This window comes from Diceros bicornis, chromosome 1 (assembly GCF_020826845.1).
Source record: "Diceros bicornis minor isolate mBicDic1 chromosome 1, mDicBic1.mat.cur, whole genome shotgun sequence".
Taxonomy (NCBI): Eukaryota; Metazoa; Chordata; class Mammalia; order Perissodactyla; family Rhinocerotidae; genus Diceros; species Diceros bicornis.
Genome location: NC_080740.1, coordinates 36,517,985 through 36,534,289, shown reverse-complemented (window position 1 = coordinate 36,534,289; position 16,305 = coordinate 36,517,985). Strand labels below are relative to the sequence as shown.

General features: G+C 36.7%; 1 long non-coding RNA gene across 1 annotated transcript in view; it reads left to right on the top strand.

Annotated features, from left to right (window-relative positions):
* Window positions 1-12,167: 12,167 nt before the first annotated feature.
* Window positions 12,168-16,305, top strand: part of LOC131404232 (uncharacterized) — a 61,431-nt gene continuing 57,293 nt past the window's right edge. Inside the window, exons 1-2 of the long non-coding RNA XR_009219758.1 lie at window positions 12,168-12,333; window positions 15,766-16,212. This is a non-coding gene — a long non-coding RNA (uncharacterized LOC131404232). The remainder of the gene's footprint in view (window positions 12,334-15,765; window positions 16,213-16,305) is intronic.

The following is a 16,305-nucleotide window of genomic DNA, read 5'->3' as shown; positions in this document are numbered from 1 at the left end:
ACTGCAGCGGAGCGCGTGCACTTAACCACTTGGGCCACCAGGCCGGCCCCTGACACCTGTTTTTTAAGGACTATCAGCTGAAAATGTTTTTACATTTTCAAAGAATTGTAAAAAAAAAATAACAAAAAACGAAGAATAATGTGTAATAGAGACCATATACAGCCTGCAAAGCCTAAAATATTTACTACCTTGCCCTTTACAGAAAAAGTTTGCTGGCTCTTGGTACAGTCTATCTATAGATGCTATCCCAGTAATTTTTTCCCTGATTTTTTTTAAAATAGGTTTTTTTAGAGCATTTTAGGTTCACAGCAAAATTGAGTTGAAGGTATAGAGATTTCCCATATCCTCCCCACGCCCACACAGACATAGCCTCCCCAATTATCAACATCCTCCACCGGAGTGGTACTTTTGTCACATTTGGTGAACCTGCATTGACACATCATTATTACCCAGAGTCCATAGTTTGCATTAGAGTTCACTCTCGGTGTTGTACATTCTGTGGGTTTGGACAAATGTATAATGACATGTATCCACCATTACAGAATCATACAGAGAAGTTTCACTGCCCTAAAAATCTTCTGTGCTCTGCATTATTCATCTCTCTCTCCCCTCTAGCCCCTGGCAACCACTTATCTTTTTACTATCTCCATAGTTTTGCCTTTTCTGGAATGTCATATAGTTTGAATCATACAGTATATAGCTTTCTCAGGCTGACTTCTTTCACTTAGTAATATGCCTTTAAGTTTCCTCCATGTCTTTTCACGGCTTGGTAGTTTTTTTTAATGCTGAATAATATTCCATTGTATCTACTGCAGTTTATTTATCCATTCACCTTGGAAGGACATCCAGGTTGCTTCTAAGTTTGGGCAATTATGAAAATGCTGCCATAAACATCCACGTGCAGGTTTTTGTGTGTAAATAAGTTTCAACTCCTTGGATAAATACCAAGAAGTGTGATTGCTGGATCATATAGTAAGAGTACGCTTACTTTTGTGAGAAAACACCAAACTGTTTTCCAAAGTGGCTGAACTATTTTGCATTCCCACCAGCAATGAATGAGAATTCTTGTTGCTCTATACTCTTGCCAGCTTTTGGTGTTCTCAGTGTTCCAGATTTTGGCCATTCTAATAGGCATGTAATGGTATCTTGTTGTGTTAATTTGCATTTCACTGATGACATAAGATGTGGAGCATCTTTTCACATACTTACTTGTCATCTGTTCATCATCTTTGGTGAGCTATCTATTAAGTCTTTGGCCCATTTTTTAACCAGGTTGGTTGTTTTTTTATTGCTGGGTTTTAAGAATTCTTTGTGTATTTTGGATAACCGTCGTTTATCAGATGTGTCTTTTGCAAATATTTTCTCCCAGTCTGTGGTTTATCTTTTCATTTTCTCGACAGTGTCTTTCACAGAACAGAAATTTTCAATTTTAGTTAAGTCCAGCTTATCAATTCTTTCTTTATGGATCATGCCTTTGGTGTTATTTCTAAAAAGGCATCACCAAACTCAAGATCATCTAGATTTTCTCCTATGTTATCTTCTAGGCTTTTATAGTTTTGTATTTTACATTTAGATCTGTGATCCATTTTGAGTTAATTTTTGTGAAAGGTGTAAAGACTTTGCCTAGATTCATTTTTTTTGCTTTTGGATGTCCAATTGTTCCAGCACCATTTGTTGAAAAGACTATCCTTGCTCCATTGTACTTCCCTTGTTCTTTTGTCAAAGATTAGTTGACTATATTTATGTAGGTCTATTTCTGGGCTCTCTATTATGCCCCATGGATCTATTTGTCTATTCTTTCACCAATGCCACTCTGTGTTAATCACTATAGCTTTACAGTAAGTCTTGAAGCCAGGTAGTGACTAACTGGGTAGTCATTCCTCCAACTTTGTTCTTCTCCTTCAATATTGTGGTGGCTATTCAGAGTCTTTTGCCTCCCTATATAAACTTTAGAGTAAGTTTGTCAATATCCACAAAATATCTTGCTGGGATTTTGATTAGGATTGCATTGAATCTATAGATCAATTTGGGAATAAATGACATCTTGATAATATTGAGTTTTTCTATCCATGATCATGGACTACCTCTCCATTTATTCTTTGATTTCTTTCAATAGAGTTTTGTAATTTTCTTCATATAGGTCTTATACATATTTTGTTAGACTTATACCTAAGTATTTAATTTTGGGGGGTGCTACTGTATTTAGTATTGCAATTTTAATTTCAAATTCCACTTGTTCACTGCTGGGATATTGAAAAGCAATTGACTTTTGTATATTAACCTTATATCCTGCAACCTTGCTATAATTATTAGTTCCAGGAGTTTTTTTGGTCATTTCTTTCCAACTTTCTACATAGATGATCATGTCATCTGAGAACAGCTTTATTTCTTCCTTACCAATCTGTATATCTTTTATTTCCTTTTCTTTTCTTATTGCATTAGCTTGGACTTCCAGTACAATGTTGAAAAGTAGCAGTAAGGGGGACATCCTTGCCTTGTTCCTGATCTTAGTGAAAAAGCTTGAAGTTTCTCACCATTAAGTATGATATTAGCAGATTTTTGTAGATATTCTTTATCAAGTTGAGGAAGTTTCCCTCTATTCCTAGTTTACTGAGAGCTTTAGTATAAATGGGTGTTGGATTTTATCAAATGCTTTTTCTGCATCTGTTTATACCATCCCAATGATTTTATTTTTAAAAATCTGGAGTAAAGGTCAGGAATTTATCTTTTACATTAGAACCTCAGATGATTCTGATTCCTTTGAGATACCCTGTCCTAGGAAGTCCATACATACTGGCTTTGGGGACACTTTGAGATCCGCCAAAGTATTAGTTTTCCCAAAGTATTTGTAACTGAGTCAAATTGACTGAGCATCTGTAACTGTCATTGATTACAGAGCCCTGTGCTAACAGTCAATTATGTTAGCCCTATGTTAGCCCAACCCAGATACCATATATAAGTACAGTCTCCTTTCTCAGACCAAAACTGAGGAAATAAGTCATTTTCTGTTTTTCATTTTTTCTCACATTATTAAAATTTCAAACTATTTTTCTTTTCTTGGTATAGTAAGGTTAGAATGAAGAGAGAAATGGGAAGTTAGTGGTTGAAAAAATTTGATTTTGAGTTACAAAATGAAGAACATTTGAAAACCATAGATAGAGAGGTGACTCCCATTGAAGTAAATTCATCAGACCAAATTTTACATTCTTTTCAATAAAATAACTAAATTCCACATTAGAATTAAAAAGAACAAAATGCTACATTTGTCCCTGAGTATAGTTTGGATAGCAGGACAGTTAATAAAAATGCTCCCAATTCCAGGTTGTGGAGCCCTAAAACTTGTTTATTTCTTAGTATTATTCTAGTACTTAGTACTTATTCTAGTACTAAAAACGGCTGAAAAGTTTTGGCCCAAACAGAAATGTTCCAGGGCAAATTTACATCCATTTTCTAACACGAAGTGCAAAAAGAACTTCTAAAGTTGTTTACAGAGCTAGTTTCCAAACACGTGAAGGCTATAGGTGACTTTCGGTTGGTGATGAAAGAATAATCCATCCTTGCCATCTTTTTCTTCCCAGAGGCAGGGGGTCCAGGAACTAATCGATGCAGAAACACATGGTGAAAATTTTGGTGTGCAGAATGGCTCAAGGAGGAAATGCAAAGGGAGGGCTGACTTGTAACACAGTTTTGTGTCTTGGGTTCTAATCTGATTTATTGATTTAACTGTAGCCACTACACTTGACTATTTTTCAAAGCCTAGAGACAGCGTGATCCCTTCCTGCCTTACAGTTTTAGTCCATAATCATGCTAAAAGGGTTTTGTGTTACTGAACATAAGGAATATGTTTCACAATGAGGAAAAGTAACTCTCCTTTGCTATTCTTTATCTAGATACCGGTTTCTTTCTCACAGCTGAAAATAAAGTATGTTTTCCACTTTAAAATCACCCTTCAGAAACTTTGTTCTTATTCACTGTGGCAGAGAAGATAAAAAGTGATTATAGTTTCTATCCTGAACCTCAGATCCCGGTTACAGCTGACAAGTCTACACTCTAGCAGGAATAAAATCTTAAATGATTGCTACCTTGCTGGCTTCCTATACAAAACAAAGACAAACTGTGAACCAAGTCCTTTTGAAAAACTGAAATATTTCATTAAGTCTATCCAAGTTATGCTCTTGGCATATTTCATTAAGTCTATCCAAGTTATGCTCTTGGCAAAGCAAAATCTTTCTGTCACCAAACCAGTACATTCTCCTCCTTCCTAAGCCCTTGGTTATATGGGGGTGACAAGTAAACCCTTCCTCTGATCAGGGTTCCAATGAATAACATGAGAGATAGCGTCTGGTATTATTCATTTGGAACTGATGATACCATCTTTCTTGTTACCAAAACTGTGTGGCTGTAACATAAAACTTAGTCATTGAGGAGTTTAAAGAATTACGCCTTTTAACATTGAGGTTGCTTTTAAATTTTTCCCTCAGAGAAAGTTATGGGTTTTTTTAAGGTGTTGGAGGATTGAAAGTCACTTGGGTTGTAGCTTCACCTGCTGATTTTGGTGCCATTAGTTCATTTTCATTATTCATTCTTTTAAAGCAAGCATCCGACCCACCTGGGGAGCCACTGACCCCCAAAGGAACACAGTGATGAGCACAGGAAGAAGCTGCAGATGATAGGGGGAATCCTCCATCTCTTCTTCAAGCACCGGTGCTATAGTATCTGCCCTTACTTCTGTCAACCTCCCTCTCCTTTTAGTCAAGTTCCTACACCTGACCATCTCATTTGAGGTCTTTAAATACCTGTACATTTGTTGACTCTTTGCCTAGTAGCAAGAGTGTAATAATCTTTCTGGCTGGAGCAGAACTTAGCATCATTACCAGGTATTCATTATTTCTACTCCTTTTTAATTATCTAACGCAAGGATGGACAAACTATGGCCCAGAGGCCAAATTCAGCCCATCTTCTGTTTTTGTAAACAGTTTTATTAGAACACAACCATGCTCATTCTTTACCCATTTTCTATGGCTGTTTTCATACTGCAATGGCAAAGCTGAATAACTGCAACAGAAATCATATGGCACACAAAGCTTAAAATATGCACTAACTACCCCTTTACAAGAAATGTTTGCTGACCCGTGGTCTAGAGTCCTAACACTACTTATTTAGGACTTTATCTTACGTTCTGTGTGACCGTTCTACCACTCAGCTTTCTCATCTGTAAATGGGGGCTAGAAATAGTTCCTCTCTCCCAGGGCTCTTGTGAGGATGAAATTAGATAATGCATATGAAGCACTTAGCACAGAGCAAGTCTGGAGAAGCACACAATAAACATTAGTATTGTTGTGGCTTAATATCTTGTTTGAAGCTATCAATTTGAACTATTTCTTGTGAAGCAGTTTGTACAGAGAACAAGAGCTTCAAATGTGGAGTCAATCCATATAGTACAGGTTATTACTTATGCTATCTTAAGCAAGTTATTGTACCTTTGTTTTCTTATCTATATAACGGGAATAATGAAAGCTACTGTGGAGGGTGGTTGGACCAGGGAGCTACCAAGCAAACATGGCAGTAAACGCATGTCTCCTTCCAATGTCTCCCAATATCCAACTAAAAAGACAGTAAAAGAGTAAAAAGCACAAACTCTAAAATATTAAGGAGTGCTGGTGAAAAGATGAAGCAGACAAATGCCAACAAATATTTGCAAACCAGAAAGCAGATCGTTAAGTGGTAACTGGTGAGAGAAAGCTGCAAGCTAAATGTGGACAATTGGGGAAGATAAACAGCAAGCCAAGCTACACTTCAAGAAAATGAAAAGACTGAGAAATGAGAGGAACAAAGAATCTCAGAGGGCGGAAGAGTGTTTGTATAAGAAGCAATTAGGCACTAATTCACCTCCCCTATTCTGTCATAAGACTGGAAGTCTGGACAGATTGAACCAGAGGGACTCTGAACTTGACATTAAACAGTGACATGCACAAGAAGAGGTTGTAATGCTGAAAACATGGAGATTAAGTGGAAGTGCACATTTGTATGGTGAGAGTCCCAACCTCTCTTCCTATTAGGCTCCTAGAACGCCGGCAGTCTTACATTCCTGAGGGAGAGGACAAAGCATTTCTCCGTAGAGAAACTTACTGACTCATGAAACAACACTTGAATATTCTGACCGTGGAGGGCCATATTTCACATCATCAAACTGCTGTGTGGCTCAGGAGTCAAGAAAATTTCCAATAAGCTTCTTAGTACCTCATGCCTAAATAAAAACAAACATCAAAGGACCAAAGACATTGAAATAAAGCATCCAATATGAATGTTACCAAGGCAGAGAAATGTTAAAAAAAAAAAAAAGAATATGGTGGAAACAAAATTTCAAAGAAACAAAACAACCAAAACTTTCCGAGAAGACTTCAAAAATACTCATAATTAATATCTTTGGCAAGAAAAGAGATATGCTTATACCTGTCAAAGATCCAGAAATAGCAAGATTAAAACCAGCAAGACAATAAATAGTATTTAGTAAGAGTTTATTGTGCATATAACAACCTTTCACGAACTGAGAGCTTTCAAATTTAAAACTGATATGAAGCTCAGGGGCATGCTGTTACAGGATGGCTTATAAAGTGAAAATGAGGAAGTCGTTTAATCTTTACAATGATTGATTATTACAATGGGGGTTTCCAGACAGCAGGACATTGGTTAAAAGTGATTATTTCACACCAATATTAGGAAGATGACTTAATTTTCTTTTATGCTTATCAGAGGCATTTACTAGAAATAATCTAAGTTAAGTTTCACTTACATTCATGAAATTAGCTAGATTTAGTTTTGCTTATATGGCTTAAATGGTTTTGTCTGCTCAGGGAATTCTCAAGCCCGGTCTCCACTTCATATTTAATTTTAACACACCCATTAAGCTAAAATAGTATGTTATAAGAAAAAGGACATAAGAAATAGTCCTTAGAAATTAAATGGCAGAACATTTAAAAATCAAAAGATGTGTTGGAAGATAAGGTCATCTTTTATAGGGCAGAATAAACACAAAAGTTATGCAAAATAGGGGGAAAATTAGAAGATTAATCTAGAAGAGCCAACATCTGACTAATAGGTGTCTGAGGAAGAATAACAGAGATCATTGAGAGGAAGAAAATTTGAAGGAAGTAATACTAGGACATTGCCCAGAATGAAATGAAAGGGCCTGTTAAGCAGCATGATGATCGAAGAAAACCTTGTACTGATACACAACATGGTGAAATTTCAGAATACTGGAGACAAAAGAAATCCTTAAAACTTTCAGAGAACAGGAAGACCAACAAGCAATAATTAGACAAATGACATACAATAAGTTGAAAATCATAACAATGACAACAATGCTGGGAGCTAAAAAGAAATGAAGAAATGCTTTCAACATTTTGAAGGAAATGAATTTTTAACCAGAACGCTCTACTTATCCACACTATCAACTAAATGTGAGGATAAAATAAAGATATTTCAGGAATGCAAATTATAAAACAATAACTTCCCATAAGCTCTTTCTTGGGGATTTACTGGAGGATATGCCACAGAAGAAAAAAAGAAGTAAACCAAGAAAAAGAGAGATGTGGTAACTGGGGCACTCTGGGAAGAAGGTGGGGACTGCAGTGTAGGTTTTAAATCTCCCTGAATTACCCCTAAAGAAAAAGCAAATAGGATAAATTAAACAAAAACTAATGGACAACATCTACAACAAACTTTGGTGACAATGTATCCCCCGATATCATGAAACATGAGAAATATGAGTGGATGGGGAAGAACCACTGAAATAGCAAGACCTGAATTTTATCAACAATGGTGTGGGGTGAAATGCATGGGGCGGGGAGACAAAGGAATTTCTGATCGCCTTGAGAGCTAGAAGACTCAAACATTCACCGATTTTTTATTGGTTTCCTAGTTTAAAATCAGTTAATAACCTCTTCTTCTCCCTCCTCCTCTCTCCCAGCTTCTAACTTAAAGGAATATCCTTTTACTCCCAGCAACACTTCAAAGACAATTAGGCTATACTACTTTTGTTAAACTCACTCGATTCTTCCATTAATAAGTTATATTATATCTGCATTGTTAGAACATAGAGCCTTTACACATGTTACCACCTCTCATACCTCAAGGTCATTCATATACTTTACTAAGAAAAGTTTTGAGAGTGAAGGGGGCCGCTATTAATTAGACAAAGACAAGAGGTATAACTGGACTGTACTGTCAAATTGGATAAATGATCATCCTATCTATAACAAACATTTAGTCTTGATACTACAGGAAAATATATATTTAACGCTTATCACCAGTCTTTACACTGTCTCTCTAGTCATTTGGTCTTCTGAAGCCCATTGTCTAGTAAATTCTGCAGGAAGACCTCATGACAGCAATATACCTTGAGCCTTTGCATATTCATGGAAGTTCTATTCAGTCTTTATACACTTGAAGTTCAGGTAAAATGAAGAAAAAATGTGATTCATATTTTTTTTAGCAAAATTTTTTATAACAGCTTTAAGATATACTTCACATACAATACAATTCATCCATTTATAGTTTACAATTCAATGGTTTTTAGTATATTCATAAGGTTGTTCAACCATCACCACAATCAATTTTAGAACATTTTCATCACTACAAAAAAGAAATCCTATCCCCACTATCAGTCACTATTCATTTCCTCCCAACTCCTCCACCCCCAGGAAACCACTATTTTGTGTCTCTTTAGATTTGCCTGCTATGGCCATTTCATATAAATGGCATTATGCATTATACAGTCTTTTGTGATTGGTTTCTTTCACTTAGCACAATGTTTTCAAGGTTTAGCAGTGTTATAGCAGGTATCAGTACTTCATTCCTTTTTACCACTGAATAATATTCTATTGTATATGTAGGGTAAAATAAACAAAATTAACATTTAAATGGAAATAAGACCTGACAAAAATTTTTTTTTTTAATTTTTTGTTTATTGCAGTAATATTGGTTTACAACATTGTAAAAATTTCAGGTGTACATCACTACACCTCCACTTCTGCACAGATTACATCTTGTTCACCACCAAAACACCAACCACAACCCATCACCACATACAAGTACCGAACCATCCCCTTCACCCCCCTCCCTCCCTCCCTCCCTCCCCCCCGGCAACCACCAATCCAATCTCTGTCCCTATGTGTTTGTTTATTGTTGTTATTATCTACTACTTAATGAAGGAAATCATACGGTATTTGACCTTCTCCCTCTGACTTATTTCACTTTGCATTATACCCTCAATGTCCATCCATGTTGTCACAAATGCCTGGATTTCATTGTTTCTTATGGCTGAGTAGTATTCCATTGTGTATATATACCACATCTTCTTTATCCGTTCGTCCCTTGATGGGCACTTAGGTTGCTTCCAAGTCTTGGCTATTGTGAATAACGCTGCAATGAACACAGAGGTGCATGTACCTTTACATATTGGTGTTTTCAAGTTCTTTGGATAAATACCCAACAGTGGAATAGCTGGATCATATGGTAGTTCTAACCTTGATTTTTTGAGGAATCTCCATATTGTTTTCCATAGTGGCTGCACCAGTTTGCACTCCCACCAGCAGTGTATGAGAGTTCCCTTCTCTCCACATCCTCTCCAACACTCGTTGTTTCCTGTCTTGTTAATTATAGCCATTCTGACGGGCGTGAGGTGATATCTCATTGTAGTTTTGATTTGCATTTCCCTGATAGTGATTTTGAACATCTTTTCATGTGTCTGTTGGCCATCTGTATATCTTCTTTGGAGAAATGTCTGTTCATGTCTTTTGTCCATTTTTTAATTGAGTTGGTAGTTTTTTTGTTGCTGAGATGCATGAGTTCTTTATATATTTTGGAGATCAAGCCCTTATCAGATGTATGGTTTGCAAATATCTTCTCCCCATTGTTAGGTTGTCTTTTCGTTTTGTTGATGGTTTCCTTTGCTATGCAGAAGCTTTTTAGTTTGATGTAGTCCCATTTGTTTATTTTTTCTATTGTTTCTCTTGCCCGGTCAGACATGGTGTTTGAAAAGATGTTGCTAAGACCGATGTCAAAGAGCGTACTGCCTATGTTTTCTTCTAGAAGTTTCACAGTTTCAGGTCTTACATTCAAGTCTTTAATCCATTTGGAGTTAATTTTTGCGTATGGTGTAAGGTAAGGGTCTACTTCATTTTTTTGCATGTGGCTATCCAGTTTTCCCAACACCATTTGTTGAAGAGACTTTCTTTTCCCCATTGTATGTTCTTGGTTCCTTTGTCAAAGATTAGCTGTCCATAGATGTGTGGGTTTATTTCTGGGCTTTCGATTCTATTTCATTGATCTGTGTGTCTGTTTTTGTGCCAGTACCATGCTGTTTTGGTTACTATAGCTTTGTAGTATATTTTGAAATCAGGGAGTGTGATACCTCCAGCTTTGTTCTTTTTTCTCAGGATTCCTTTAGCTATTCGGGGTCTTTTGTTGTTCCATATAAATTTTAGGATTCTTTGTTCTATTTCTGTGAAAAGTGTTGTTGGAACTTTGATAGGGATTGCATTGAATCTATAGATGGCTTTAAGAAGTATGGACATCTTAACTATGTTAATTCTTCCAATCCAAGAGCACAGAATATCTTTCCATTTCTTTGTGTCTTCTTCAATTTCTTTCAGAAATGTTTTATAGTTTTCGGTGTACAGATCTTTCACCTCTTTGGTTAAGTTTATTCCTAGGTATTTTATTCTTTTTGTTGCAATTGTAAATGGGATGGTATTCTTAATTTCTCTTTCTGCTACTTCGTTGTTAGTGTACAGAGATGCAACTGATTTTTGTATGTTGATTTTGTATCCTGCAACTTTACCATATTCATTTATTACTTCTAAAAGTTTTCTGGTGGATTCTTTAGGGTTTTCTATTTATAAAATCATGTCATCTGCAAATAGTGACAGTTTCATTTCTTCCTTTCCAATTTGGATCCCTTTTATTTCTTTCTCTTGCCTGATTGAAGAGCTGACAAAAATTTTTAAGAACTGGTTTGACTGAATATTTTCTCTACCAGCATTATACTTGATATGATTATTATATTAATTATGAGATATATATTTAATGTTTAATATATATAAAATATTTAATATAACAATAAAATATATGTAATTTTTAATAGTAAGAAGTATTCTATATTTAATATAAAATACTTTATTTTAATACTTATTTTACTAAAATTTCAACAAAACTTAATTGAATTAAAGTGTTGGTTAATTCATGAAACCAGCCACAAATATAGTAATGAGCACGGTGAGAGGTCCAGGCATACAGACAAGTGGTAAGGACAGAAATATGCCTCAAGGAATTTTTTACTCTCTACAGAGGAAAAAACACTCTTAATAAAGTTATCTTTTAGTGCACCAATCACTAATGTCTAAGGTGTTATACAGTTTTTCCAGAGCAAAAGCCTCCACTTCAGTAAACAAAGAACTGAGTGGCTAGTTTTCTAAGTGAGAAATGGTTAAAACTCCTGAGGCCAAGTATATACTTGAGAAGTAGTGACCATATCAATTCTAATAATTGAGGCACAAACTCTCTGCTCTTTGTGCTTGTCTTCTCACCACCACTAACTACAACTTTGTTTGATGAGTATTTGAACGCTTCTCTAGAATTTAAATTTGAAAATTACTGTAGCATTATAGATGATTTTTTTCACCTTGGTTATATGAATAGTAAAATTCACTCAAGTGTAATAATGGTACGTATATGAAGAAAAGAATTATATCATCATTATTACTTGATGTAGGGGCGCTCTGCAGTTGAGTGGAATGGTTTTCAACACATACAAGATGCTTGTCCTTGTAGACTTTTAGGCTAAGGATTGGTTTGTAAGCCTGGCTGTTCATGGAAAAACTTAGGGATCTTTTAAAAAGTATTGATACATGGACTTCCCCCTCAGAGATTCTGATTCGTCGGCTGGAGGCAGGGTCTGAGCATCAGTTTTGTAAAAGCATGCCAGGTCATTCTAATGTGCAGCCAGAGTTGAGATATACTGTTCTAGAGAGATGGATGGGTTGATCAATACACTTCAGAGTCAGGTAGCAGATGTGGCCTCGGACACTGTCCTCATGCATTTAAAACAGGAGTGAAAGAAGTCAGAATGGGAAGGATGGAAAGTTGGGATTCAAGGAGATTATCACTTAATGGCCTTTATTCTCTCCATGAAGTTAAAGGTAACATCTTCCACTGAGATGAGGACAGAAGGAGACTTAAGAAAGGGATAAGAATCTGGACTGTTTGCCCCAACAACTGGGGGAGAGAGTTGACACAGATACATTGTCAGGAAGATTTGAGGACCCAGATGAAGTAAGAAACTTTGTATTGTAGCAACGCTGATTTGTATCTATGCTTGATTTTCTGTCATAGATGGAGAGAAGTGTGTACGTCTTATCTTACCAACAAAATATGAATTATTCTCATTTTTGTTTTCATCTCTGAGCCCATGGTGTGACGTTGGTAACATTAATCTGTACAGACCCAATAAGCAGCATAAAAAGGCCTGGAATCTGGTGCCAGTTCCAGACTAGCGCCTAAATTCCCATTCTGGAATTTAGTTCTGACATGAATTGACTACACAACAGGCTATTGAGGGCTTTATACATATTTAAGTCACTTGTGACTGAGATGGGGCTTTTAGTTTAATGACTGAATTTGCTATCACTTTGATTCTTTGTGATAAGACACTCCCATTCTGTTCTAACATGCCTCTCAGCATGTAAATGTGGGGCTGGGGAACTTTGGGGTATTGAGTATCACTGGGGAGATGAATATCGTTTAAGAAAAGAGTCTAATGTTTTCTGTCCTAAAACTGTCCTCAAGAGGTAAACATAAGCAGACTTAATGTTCCTGAAAGTCATTCTGAGACAAACACAGTGTATTAGGAGTGTTCCTGTTTGCCTTTCTTTCAAGGACAAGAAAAAACTCCTATAATGATTTAAAAGGGGGAGGGGGTGCAGACAATAATGCCCCCAAACAAGATCTATAATAAAAATGCTTAAGATGCTGAAAATCAAGCAAAAAACATGTACTGAAAATTTACAGAGCTATCTGCAAAGATCGCATAGTATCATTGGTATGGGTATAGAAAGCTGGCCAACAATTCATGGCCATAGAAAACACATGTGCAAAGACCATGACCATAAAATTATGTCAGTGATACACTATTTTCAATTCTTCCTTTCACAGATGAGGAGACTGAGTCCTAGGAAGGATAAGACCTTGTCCGAGGCACAGCTTATTCATCAACAAAAAATGCACTGGGTACCTATTTTATCTCTTGACACCTTGAGGTGCTGAGAAAGTGAACAACTTGAGGTTCTCTACGTGTTTAGAGAGCAGTTATTATGAGAGATCTCCTCACAGTCCAGTGTTCTTTCTGCTATAGTACAAAGCAGGAAGTAGTCATAAGAGAGCTAAACACAACAACACGTCCCTCAGCTCCCATCAAGAAGCCTTGGAGATACGGTCCATTGTAGATGCCTACTAAATACACGTTGAGTAAAGGAAAGTGTCTATAAAAAGAAAGGGGGATATGGTAATACTAAGATGAATCCGTGTGGGCACAGAATAGGAAATTCTAAGTGAGAAATATGGAAGCAAAGGCTCGAAATCAGAAAGAGGAACTATGATTTTGCCGGTTAGTCAACAGATTGGCTTGGATGGAGTGGAGAGACTTGGTTAAGAAGTGATACAAGGTGAGAGGGAAAACACAGAATGAGGACAGACCTATGTAAATCCTCAAGTCTAAGGTTGTCACTTTTTTACTCTGTGGGCAAAAGAGAAAATCATGGTGAAATGAGTATTTTGGGAGGGCTGCTCTGGTCATGTGGAAGATGGATGGACTCAAGAGAGGGAGGCAAGGAGACCAGTAAAGGAGCCACTATCCCAGTGCTGGCGAGCTATGACGGGGGTCTGGGAGGGCTAAGGAAGGTGTTGGTGGGAAGAGAAAGAAGATGCTATTTGAGAGAAATTGAAAGGGAAGAATGACCTGGATTTGGTGCAGAAAAGACATGGGGTGGGAGAGAAGTGAAGGAAAGGGAGGAAGAAGGTGATTGGAGAATCCAAGCCTGGGCACTGGGAGAAGATGGCGTCACTGACAGAAATCCTGCGTTTAAGAGCTACTACTGAAGGAAGACGGCTGAATTTGGTTTTAGACACATGGAATTTAGGTGCAACAACACCCAAATGGAAATACCCACAGGGAGGCAGGGATTAGGAACTAATCCTGGAAGAAGGGGGAAAGTCTTAAGAGCTCTAGATACGGGAGTTTAGGTATTTGGAGCTGATAGCTGAAATCACAGAAATAGATATCTTGGTTAGGAAAGTTAGCAAATACGTTAAGAATATTCTTGTTTCAGAGTGAATTTAAGTAGTCTTTCAGAGTTGTCTCCTTTGTAAAAATAAAACGAACAAAAGATACAATCAAAGAAGAAAGAAAAAAACCCAACTAACTAGCCTTTATGAGAACTACGCTAAATTTTTTGAACTTCAGACTTGAAGTCCTTCCTTGAACGGAACTGTAAAGAACAGTTTCAGTGGGAAATCACTATTTAGTACGATTTAGCATATTAACAATCCTACTTTTGAAAAATAACAGGATAAATCTGTCCTTTCACACTGTCTCCTATCTAATTATACTAGGAAGCAGATGCCTGTGAAAAGAAATGATTTAGGTAATTTTTTAAAAGCCTGTAAGTGTCATCATTTATGGTTTCTATTATACTGCTGAGAGCAGTTAGGACCTGGATATTTTAAATTAGGTGTAAAATATTGAGAAAGAAGTATTGTATGTAAAATAGTGACTATCCTTAAATGAGTTATATTTAATTCTTCATTTCATTCAGATTTAAATAAGTCCCCATTTTGGGGGTTTCTTTCCAAAAGAGAAATCTTTTTTCAGAAATCTGAAAGGTCTTTATCCTAGTGGTGTGTTCTGCTTATTATTCCATTTACATTTGTGATTATTCTATTGTTTTGCTCGCCTATACCACCTACAGTGGCCAAGGCTCATTCCTTTTAATTCACACTTCTATTCTTTTTTTATAGGTTATTTAATACTGCATAATAAGGCAATTAGGCCACAACCCAGTGCACGCTAAGCAGCGTGGGAATCATCCAAAAAATACAAAATGAAGTTAATGTAACATAAAAAATGACTGTGTGGCATATAAAGAAATCAGACTACTGGTAAATACTTCAGTGTCATTAGAATCCACTGGAAAGTAGTTCAACAAACTTAATAACCTTGATGTCTTCCACACTGGGTAACTTCAACCACACTATTCTCAAACACACATTAAAATATTTTTTTAAAAGATAGAACCTCAAGTTTAAATGTATGTCCTATTAGCTCTTTGTATTGTGTAACAACTAAAATTTAGTCAATTTTACCTGTACACAAGGATGGACAGTGTTTTACCAAAACACAGGAGTGACCTACTGAATTAGAAGGAAAAAACCAAAGAATCCTCTAATGCTTTTGCCTTCATTTAAGCTTGCTTCTTCCTGCTATTCCTCAGCTGGCTGAATAGATGCAGTGTCCTTAGTTCTCTTCATTAGCAAAGAATTCAGCATATCGTTTTCAAAGTGAGTCTTTTATGCAACTATGGCTTGAAGTGATCTCTTCTAATGAGTTTTAGCAATTATATTAATAAGGGTATAGCAGGTTATGCTGTGGTAACAAATGGACCCTGAAATGTCTGGATTAATACATCAAAGTTTATGTCTTTCTCCTTCTAGTGTCTAAAGTTGGCAAGCCCAGAGCTCTGCTCCACAAAGTCACTCAGGCGTTTGGAAGCTCCACCATGATGGGACACTGCCATTTCAAAATAAATAAAGTGGCTACAGGGTATGCTGTGGCAAGAAAGGCAGAACGTGAAGAACTCGCACCCTCATTTTCACTTCTACTCGCTTGGCAAGGGAGTCTAGGAAATCCAGGAAGAGGAAAAGGAACGAGAAACAGTAAGAACTGACTTTACATCCAGGAAGTTACCTCTCCTAGGAGGAAGCTCTGTGAGCTCAAAAGATCACTGGACTTGGAGGCAAGAGAACTGTTTGATTTTGGACAAGTCACTTGGCTTTCCTGGGCCTTAACCTACAAAATGAGAAACTTTGATGAGACCGTGGGAAGAGGAACATTGGGACCTTAGAATCTTGTCCTGTCACACAGGCTCAAGGCTTTAGACGGTAAGTTTCATCATGTTGTAAGAATTAACTTACAATAATAAGCAAAAGGTGTCTAATACTAAAATAGAATTAGATATTAAATCCAAAGGGGCC